Source organism: Geospiza fortis, unplaced genomic scaffold, assembly GCF_000277835.1.
Source record: "Geospiza fortis unplaced genomic scaffold, GeoFor_1.0 scaffold75, whole genome shotgun sequence".
NCBI lineage: Eukaryota > Metazoa > Chordata > Aves > Passeriformes > Thraupidae > Geospiza > Geospiza fortis.
The window spans coordinates 222,477-232,681 of NW_005054360.1; the positions used below are offsets into that span (position 1 = coordinate 222,477).

The 10,205-nt window shown below is 40.4% G+C and overlaps 1 protein-coding gene across 3 annotated transcripts in view; it reads left to right on the forward strand.

Annotated features, from left to right (window-relative positions):
• Positions 1-10,205, forward strand: part of KIAA1217 (KIAA1217 ortholog) — a 354,729-nt gene that overhangs the window by 167,010 nt on the left and 177,514 nt on the right. The gene's annotated exons all lie outside the window — the stretch shown is intronic.

The window sequence follows — 10,205 nt, forward strand, 5'->3', positions numbered from 1 at the left end:
TTGCTACATGCCCTCTGGAAATCCAAGGGAGCCATGTCTGCTGGCTATCACAGGTCCGTTCTCCCACTGGGTTGGGAAATGGCAGCAGTTCTTGCTTCTGCTTTCCTTGACCCGTATGATCTTGTTTTTCAGGTTCTCTCTGCAATATTAAATTGCTAATTTCACAGTGCTGCATTTGGGGGTTGCTACTTGCCTAACACGTCCACATGGAACCTGTCAAGAGCCCTACTGGAGAGTGACATACTCTGCTTTCTGAAGTTGGGGAAGTGTTAATGGTTCTTATTTTAGCTCCATCAGCAAAAGAAAATTACAAGCGATAGTGCCTCTGTGGCTAAATTTGTGGTTCATTGAAACTGTAGCAGAGCCTACAAGATGAGGAGAGAAAATAATGTCTGATTTAAAATTTCAGCTGTTGGCTGCAGCTGCAGCTTTCAGAAAGCTTTTCATCCTGGTTCCTGTCCCATTTTCTCCTAGCTTCCTTTCACTGCAAAGGGCGGCTGAATTGCAGCGTTGAACACTCCGTGACTTCGGTTTTTCAGTACGCAAACAACTTCAGCTTTAACTGGCGTGGCTTTCAGCACAGGTATTATCAGAAGTGCACTGTTTAAGAAGGGAAACAAAAAATTTAAATCATTTTTTTGAAGTCTGAATGTGTAGCAGTCCATGAGATGCTTTTAAATAAATAGGATAATTGTTTGAATTTCCTGCAAGGTGCTGAGTTTTTATGTTAATGTTTAATTGGGATGTCTCTCCCTCAATGAAATAACAGCATCGGAATTCACAGTTACTTACATATTGAACAAAGCTGCTATGTTCTTGCAACTGGTGACAACTACTGCAATATGGAGGGGAATTAGTCTTCAACCTGATAAAAAAATCTCTGTGGCACGGCAGTCCCATGCTGATGAAGACAGCCGAGGAACTGGAAACATGTTACCTTTCCACAAGCAAGGCTTTATTCGTTTCTTGGAAACGCTCCCGAGAGTTACATGGCACTATGAAGAAAAGGTATTTAGTGATGATTTGCAAAACATTGCTACAGTCTTAATGTCTGTGGCTAAAATCAAATACAGTGTGAGACCATGCTGAAAAAGGACCTCATGCTGCCCAAGAGGCCTGGGGTAGCCCCGTCCTGGAAAGGAATATTTCTCAGACTCTTAAGTCACAAGACCACCCAGTCTTGTCCTTGCTGGGTGGGGAAAACAAACAAATTACCTTCTTTGATGGTTGGAAAAAGAAAGTGATTGATAATTACTGCCTGCAGCATTTTACCCCTAACTGTGGCATTCAGCCTGTGTTTTCTGGCTGAGTTTAGGCACTTTAGAAGACAGTGCAGAAGAGCAGACTAAAAGCATTACATGAGTACTACTCTTGGGCTGCAAACTCATCCTTCACTTACTTCTTCACCAAGGGCACTCCTGCGTTACTCTCTGTTGTGAGAGAGGACTTACAGGAGCTTGTAAGACTGAAATGGAGGCATGTAAGTAATACTGTATCTTGTCTCAAAGGGATTTGGTGCTTCTTTCCTTCTAGGACTTTGCCCAGAATATCCTCCAGCTGGTGAAAGGATTTAAATATCATTCCAGCTGCAGTCGTGAACTATTATCTTTTAATGGCAGTTCTAGAGCAAAAAAGCAAAAGAAGGATGAGAAAAAAAGGGAATTTATTAGTGGACTTTATTTTATTAATTATAAAATATTTACTAATAGTATGAAAATCATAAATAAGATTGAACAAATTACAGAGCTACATTTTGCAAATGAGTCTTGGAAATCAGAGTATTGTAGTATTTACATATGCAGTAAAAGCTGCATATTGTCTATGTGGCCGATTAATATTTAACAGCCTTTTCTTCTGGACTGAGGAAAAGCTGTCATTGTCAGAACTTATTGCCTGTTCCCTACCCTGCACTGTGCTGCAGGTAAAGGCATATGCTATGTTAGGAGACATATTTGTATATCTCAGTGCAGACTTGAGTTTGTAAAGGGTCATACCTAATAAAATGTCACTTTGTGTTGTCAGTGGAATGCTCACCTGTGAATCATCCTGTGGTTTGAAAACTTTTTGTAGGAAATACAGGACAGTTGGAATTAAATTGTCTTGGGTTATGTATTTATTCATGAGAGAGACAGAGACTCTATCACTGCAAAAGCTTAAACCTAGTGTGACACCTTCCTGTGCTGACGTTGCTTATTCTTGTCCTCACCCCAGGCAGTTCTGTATGCTTCTTGTGGCCTGATGAGACAGAGCTTTGTTACTTTTCCTCCCTTTTTATCTTCTTGCACAGGAGCAGCAGACTTCCCCTTGTAGGAGGAATAAGATATGACATGAGTCACGACACTGCATCTCAGTTGCTGTTTGGACATTTTACCCTTGCAGAACCTGAAACATGTTTTCCCTTTTTGGGAGGAGGTTGCTGCAGCCACAGGCTCCCGTCCTGGCTGAGCAGAGTGCCCCAGCCTCAGGTCCCCTCTCCCTGGGGGCTCTGTGTTGTTTGTGCAGCATCCAGCTGCACCAGTGTTTTCAGAGGTAAATTTAGGTCACGTACCCTTTTCTTACTGTTAGTATATTAAGTTCAGAAGAATGGGCTCTGACAATCCCACTAGCTGTACTGCAAGGAAATGATGAGGATACTGTAAAGAAAAGTGAAAACAGGCAAAGACTTGTTTTCCAAAAAGTAAACTGAGGCAAAAAGAGAATGCAAGTTTTATGGAGCTCAGCTGATGTGAGTGAGTGATTGAGTGAGTGATTGAGTGAGTGAGGAGGAGGCTGTGAGATGGTTTTCCTACCTAGCACATGTCATACAGCACTGGTGGGTCTGGCTGACAAAGGGAAATAAAACTGATCCTTGGAAACTGCAGCTAAGGCCACTTTGTCATGAAGAAATAGGGTGCAAGTTCTTAGCACTGAGGGTAATTAAAAATGAGTTAGTTAACTGTAACACAGTGTGTGAAATGAGAACAGGGATATTTGCAAAGCCATTGAGGCATTTGAGGAGTAAGAAAACCTGTGTTTAGTGGGTGGTTGCTGCAGGGTGGAGGATTGTGGCGGTCCTGCTGCTGCTGGACGTGTCAGCAGCTCCATCAGCCATGTGCTGCCCGCTGAAACACCCTCAAATAACAGCAGTGGCAGCTCTGTATTAAAGGCAGTGATTATAATCAACTGCCGTGCTTGCACCTTGCAGCAGATAACGCGCAGTGCTCAGGAGGATTTGTTCCCTTCCATGTACATCAGGACAGGTATGTTTTGAGGTGTTTTTCCTTTCAGGTTTTTCTCTCATGCATAAAAGATGGACCGTGCTGGAGACAGTGACTGGATGAGTGTATCATGTCTTTGGTTAGGATGGTTTGGAGGTTTCTTAAGGTGGATGTCTCATGTGGGGAATTAAAGGCAGAGGAGAGAACTTTGCTCAGGGTTAAGCTCCCTCAGACAGGAGTTTGATGTCCTTCACTTTCTTATGCTGATCATCTGGGTGGATCTCATTGCATGCGTGGTGGGGTTTTAAACAAATGCTAGTGCAGATGCACCATTGGTGTCCTGAGATCAGTAATGTCGTCTTCATCTCATTTAAGCTTTTGGCTTTTGTGTGAGTATCCTACATCAAATTTAATGGCTTGTGATAGATGGGAAATCAGACAAGATAATCAAATGGTCCCTGTTGCCCTAAAGCTATGAAACCCTAAATACTGAAGAGTGAATTAGTAAGTGTGCATCCCAGCAGAACAGACTGGGTAGGCCTGAAAAAGAACAGCAGTGCCACTGCTGTCAACTCCAATTGCTTTCTTACTAATCAGCTGTCTTAATAATAGCACGAGCATGGTCTGGGGAGGTCAGAGAGGCACTTTGAAGGAGGGAGATGTAGATACTGTGGGAGAGGTCATTGATACATTTACAAGTTGAAAGGTCTACATTAGACATCTGCTCTTACATCTGCCCTCAGAGTCTGGTGCCCTACAAAGGGTAGAAATAAAAGCTACTACTTTTTACATACCACAACTTGTACCAGATCTACATAGAAACAAAGCTGTAAGAATGTATTCTACTTGTCTTTATCTTTTTTCAGATATTCAGATTTTCATTTGTTGTATAGTATTGCCATTGTTGTGGTGGGGACAGGGAGAAAAAATTATTTTAAATGTCCAACTCATTAAGTCACAATGGTCCTGAGCTCTCACTTGATTTTAGTCTGATTCTGAGAAAGAAATCTAGTTCTTCCCAGTGACATTGTCGAGAAAAGTCAAATATATGATTGGGTACAGTCCAAAGACAAATAAAATTAATAGTCTTCCCAAAAGTTTTACTTTTTGAGAAAGACCATGATCATGAATTACATGATTCCTGCGGGTTGGCAACACTGGTGCCATTGTGTTATATTTCTAATCATTATTTACCATTCTTTTATTGAATTTTGTTTGGTGGTAGATTATTTATCAGAAATACTGATTGACAAGTAGGTGGTTATGGTAGTCACAGCATAGCTTGAACTATTACTTTATTTCTGAACCCAGTCTCCATTGAAGTATACTTTGTATTTCCTGTCTATTCAAGCAGTCACCTGACAGTCTTATAAACTAAATGTGTACTTGGTAAAAGCTGAAGTAAAGGATCTCTCATATTATTTCAAAGTACAAATGTACTTTATGTAGAGCAGCTCCTGGTATTTTTGATCACTAAAGCTCTTGCCTCATAAATTTACAACCAGATCCTGCAAATGTCCATGAAACCAGTGATAATCAGTGTTTCAAGCAGAAGTCTGTTCTTCTGGCACTGCTAAAAAGTTGGATCAATTTGAATCCAAACTCAACCAGAGCTCTCTTTGAGTCACTTCATCCAAAGTGAACTTATCAAAATCAAAATGCTTTACACTGGGGAGAAATAGAAATTGATTTTAGCCCAGATGTAATTTAAAGCAACCTTCCCCCTTCCCTTTTGTCCACCTCCTTCAGAAACAATCCCCTACACTGTTCTTTCCCACCCACATATTGCTTTTTATCCCATTAAACTGTAGTGATTAAAATTTCTGCAATGTAAGGCATATTTTGCTTTCACAGAGTAATTTGTTTGGTACCTTACAAAAACATGATCATATTTTCTGTTTCAGAGTTTGCAGGCTGATCTCTTTCTTTACCTTCCTGTGTGAAAAGTGGTGTGTGAAGGAAGGGCTGGCAGGTGGCAGAGGAGCTGAGGCATGTCAGGGTCTCCAGCTTGGAGCTGGCTGTGCTGCTGGCAGGGTAGTCATATTAATATTAGTTTGGTGTGGTGGGATGACAGCAAGAGGGTACAAAAACTGAAAAAAGGCGTTCCATTGCATGGGGCAGGAACATGGATCCTGTAATTATGCTCATTTAGCTCTGTTCCATCTTCCCTTGGGCGACAGAAAGGGAAGTCATGCTAAAGTGTATCTACCGTTAGCTTTGTTGGGATTGTCCCAAATTAGAGAGGGAGACAAAGTTATTGATGAAAGAACAGAATCACCTCTTTTTTGTTGTTGTTGTTTGTGTCCGCACTATAATGTTAGCATGAATGTTAGAATGTTTCTTTGTGATGACCACAGTTCTTTTTCTCAGTTTGTTTTAGGGCATGCAAAAGTGTTCACTGCTTTCAGGCCTTTTAATTTATTTAAAATACTGGAGAGAGAGGAAGGAAACAAAGAGCAAACTTGGAAAACAGAAAATATAACCTATTTAACATGATCTAAGTCCAGGTGTGAGAGTTGTGAACTTGAAGAAAATGTCTTTTGGAGTGCACAAAGATTAATGTGTTACTTGGAGATGAGCACCTGACAGCTTGGCAATGCCAAGTGACAGGTGATTATAGCCACTTCCCAGAGCTGTATTTGAAACGGAATTGGAAGGACGAATATATCTTCTGCCTGAATATTTAATGTTCCACTTCTTAGTCACTCTTTTTGTATAATTATTTTAGTGATTAGGCCGGGCTCTTGGCACCACTGTTATGCCTCAACATTTCTCAAGAGCTGAAACCTGCAGGTCTGACAAGACACAATGAAATTCTGTTGTGGAGATGAGCAGAAACCTCATACTCAATTTACTTTTTGCTTCATCTGAGTGTTACCGTTTCACTCTTTGGTCTAATTTTTCCTCACAAGTATGAGACTTCTTAACTGAACTGGAATGTACAGTGTATAAATACTGAAACTCTCCACAGATTTTTAACAGGGAAGATAATTTCATGCTAAGTAATCCCAGAAGTTGTTTTAGATTGTCATTGTACTTTTTAAAATCAAGTTCAGATGTTTTCTTTTAATTTAAGCACTGAATATTTTAACCACTATGCTTGCATTAAAAATAGGACCCACTTCATTGAGATCTCTTTGTAAGTGGATGAGACCAAATGATCATAAAGCCCTCCTCCATATCTTAATAATCTAGAATTCTTTAGGTAGTACAATACCTAATCAATAAACAATTAATTTAAAAATTAAGCCTCTTTGCCTCCAGATGTATTTACATGGATTCATATTGATAGACCTCAGAATTTTTTTTCATTTTGCCTGTACAAGCTAGTAGCTGTTAGTGTACATTTTTTGATAATATGCTATCTGGACACAGTCCTCTTCTTTCAGAATTAAGTCTATTTTAATTTTAAGCACTGAGAGGCCACCACCCAGCCTGGCAGTGAAGATGCTGAGGATGAATGAGAGCAGAGATGTGTTCAAACAAGCTGCAGCCCTTAAGCTACTCTCTGTGGTCCAAGGAGGAAATCAGAACTTCACAGTCAGTGCTCTTTCTCTGGATGAAGTTCCTTTCTCCTTTTCAAATCTGACTGGTTGGTAGTGAATAGCAACCCATGATTCCCCAGAGTACAGAGAGGAGGTTTGCTGACATGCTGGAGCATCCTTGTGATGCTCCCCTCCTGCAGGGCAGGCCCAAGCCATCTCTGGCCATATAAAGGCTTGGAGAGGTGCTGTGGTGTGACCCACTTGGGTGCTCATAATTCCCCCCTGCCTCACCACTCCAGGTCTAATATTTTTTTCTGGACAACAGGTCAAAAAGTGTCAGGCTGGTTCCTGTGGAGAGCATTCATGACATTTTTCACAGTGGCAACAGGATTTCTCATGGACCTTGAGACAAGTCTTTAATTATGGAACACTTTTTATGATTTAACTATTAATAATTACCTTCCCAGATTTTTAGTTCTGAATAATTGCTAGAGCCATGGAGTCATTGTTTTATATTATGAACTTGACTAATTGAGTGCAGCCAGCATTTGTTAATTGTTCCTCTTACGCACATGCTAAATCCAGAAGTGTTGAAGTCGCTCTGGGACATTAATTTTAAACACAATTAAAGCATCATAACCTGTTGGCAATTATTCTCTGTGCATTGTTTTGATATTGATGGTCTCAGATCTGAGCACAGTAATTAAAAGGAACCACTGTTATTGTTGATCCCACAGATAAACAAATGCTGATTGCGTGCTGTGAACTGGTTAATCAAGTTTATTTAACTTGTTTTTAGTGATTCATCCCAGTGACTGTACTGGGGTGCTCTTTATTTGAACCTAATAATATAATGGTTCTGGCTGTCTGCAGCTGCTAAAGGAGTTTCACTAATTCTCTAAACAGACTCCGGTAATGTTGTAAGGAATGGCATTGTTAGATACACAAATTAAATCCAGCTTGAGACCAAGGAATTTTCCCCTAAAATGAGACATGCTTTGAGACCTTGCTGTCCCAACTGCTCCCTGTCCTGAGCAGCAGCAGAGGTGATTATGCTTCCTGAGTGATGATTATGGTTTATGGACAGGCTCTTTGGTTTGGTTTGATTTTGGTGATACCAAAGTGTGCCATCTTTAGTCTCTTCCTTTGCCAAAGGAAACTTTGAGAAACTACTTTCTGCAGCTGCAGAAGTTCTCATAAGGTGACACCCAGTTTTCAAGCCACAGGTCCACAACCAAAAAACCAATCTCTCTTAGACCATCTCTACCTTTTGAGTGTCTGGTTTGCTCAGGCCCCTTAGCAGCGCTATCAATACCATTTACTGTCAGTCTCAGCAGTGGGAGCATTTTGCTGTGGCCATGAGAGCAGCACTTCCAGACCAGTTTGGCACTGTCCCAAGGGGCACCTGGCTGCTCACTGGGGCTGGGAAAGTCAAGAGATCAACTCTGTCTTGTGCTCTTGGCTATGGAAACTAAAGGTGCTGGCTAAAAGTAGATAAATTTTAATGATTATTATTGTTGTTGCTGCTGTTGTTGTTTTCATCATTATTTTAGTCTTATTTTCTAGGTTTTTTCCCCACAATAGATGGAGGGAAAGCCTTTTAAGGAGCTAGAGTGCACTGATTCTGTTTTTATTAAGGTTCTTGGTACAAACACTACTGACCTCCACAGCTAACCCTGGTTTTGTACAAGGCTGAAAAGGTTCCTTTCTTTAAGGCATTTAATGCTAGTATGTTTTGTACTTTCTTTTGTGTTATTTTAGGATAAGGGGTTTTAAAATGCCCTTAGTTTCTGAGCTCTCAGTTTCTGGGCCCTGTGTACAGATAATGTCTTGGTACAGCTTTCACGGTGCTGCTCCAGGCAACCACACTGGCTTTCTTTTTCCGTCAGAGGTTTCTGAGTTACTTTACATTTCTTGAAGTTGGTGGTGTTCAGTGTTCACTATTCCTGCAAGAAACCTCTCATGCTTCCAGCTGGCGGTGAATGTAAATTGCAAGAGGCTTATTGTGATTGTCCAGACTTTGGAAAACCTCGGTGTTAAAGGTACATTCCTTCATATCACAAAAGAAACATCAGATAAGTGGGATGGCTGGCCATCACTTCTCCTCCTAAAATAGTCCACAATCAGAATGAGCAGGAGGAACCCAGGGCCAGTAAAAACACTATTCTAAATAAAATCACACTATTTTCTTTATAATTGCAGGGCAACTATAGGAGTATTCTGCTGGGAGCACTGTACTGCAGACCTTAAATAGCAGTGCTAATGTTTAAATTGTATTTTCATTTTTTCTATGTTTTCCATGTCAGATTTCTGGGACTTTTGCCAGGTTTTAAGACCATATAGAATTAGTTGTTAAAAAGGAACATAAATATTTCTGAAGTGCTAGAGAATATGTATGTCTGATCTAATGAACAATAGTTTTGTTCATTTATCAATTGTTCATTGTAATTTACTCAAAAGCCTTTTTTTTTTTTGACTGGAAGTGAGAACACAGGAGCATGAGGAGAGTGATCCTCCTAGAGCTTCTGTACTGAATTTATATATACACAAAACATTTCTGTGTTCAATAATCAAAGTAGACAGGATGACATTTCTGCCAGATCGAGATGTAGACGGAAATGTAGGGGAATTTTCCTAGCCTGTCTGGACTGGGTAGTTGAGAGGTCATTGCAAACAATTTGGCTGATGTTATATTGAAGTCAGAATTGAAGAAAACTTGGAAGACCATATCATACTAGGTCTGTTTAAAAAGACATGCAAGATACTGCTACCTGGTGCTGGAGTATAAATTTAAGTGAGAAATTGCCTATTTCTATTAATATCTCAGTTTTCGTTCTTAATCTAATTCAGAAGTTGTCTGTGGATAAACTTTCTGGTCTTGATGCTGTAACTCAACACTAAGTTTGTTCCACCATCTCTGACTCAGTGTTATGATTTGGATAGACTAAATCAGTCTGATATTCTCTGCTAAATCAGCACATGTGGCATCTGCTGGAATCTGTGGGATTTGATCTCATCCTTCTGAGACAGACTATTTTTTTGCCTTGCAGCCTGGTAGATCTATTGATTTTCATGCAGGCTGCTGGCCTCTGATCTGCCAAAAGAGAATTAGTTACATGTTTCTATATGTTTTGCTACCGAGGCTTCGAAATCCTTCTTAACCCAAGTCCCTGCTTACATATTGCTACCATTCATTTTTATTGGCTTCGCTAAAGCTGAATTCCTGTATCTTGATTTTTCCCCAATTCATTCTCCGAGCGGCTTGAAAGAATCCAACTGAAAACAAAACCTCAAAGAGTTTATATAATGAATTACTTTTAAACTAGACGCTAAAAAAGACAGAGGAGCATTTATCAGGAATGTTTGTGGGCTTGGTGGTTATGAGCTTAAAAAAAAAAAAATACCGTGTGGAAAGGCTTTTGTCCCATGACAGAGATTTAAAAGGCTGCGGGTTCGGATTCCAGCGGAGGCTCAGGCCTGTAATCGCGTTGGAAATGTTGCCTCTCGCACGGCGGCGCGGCTG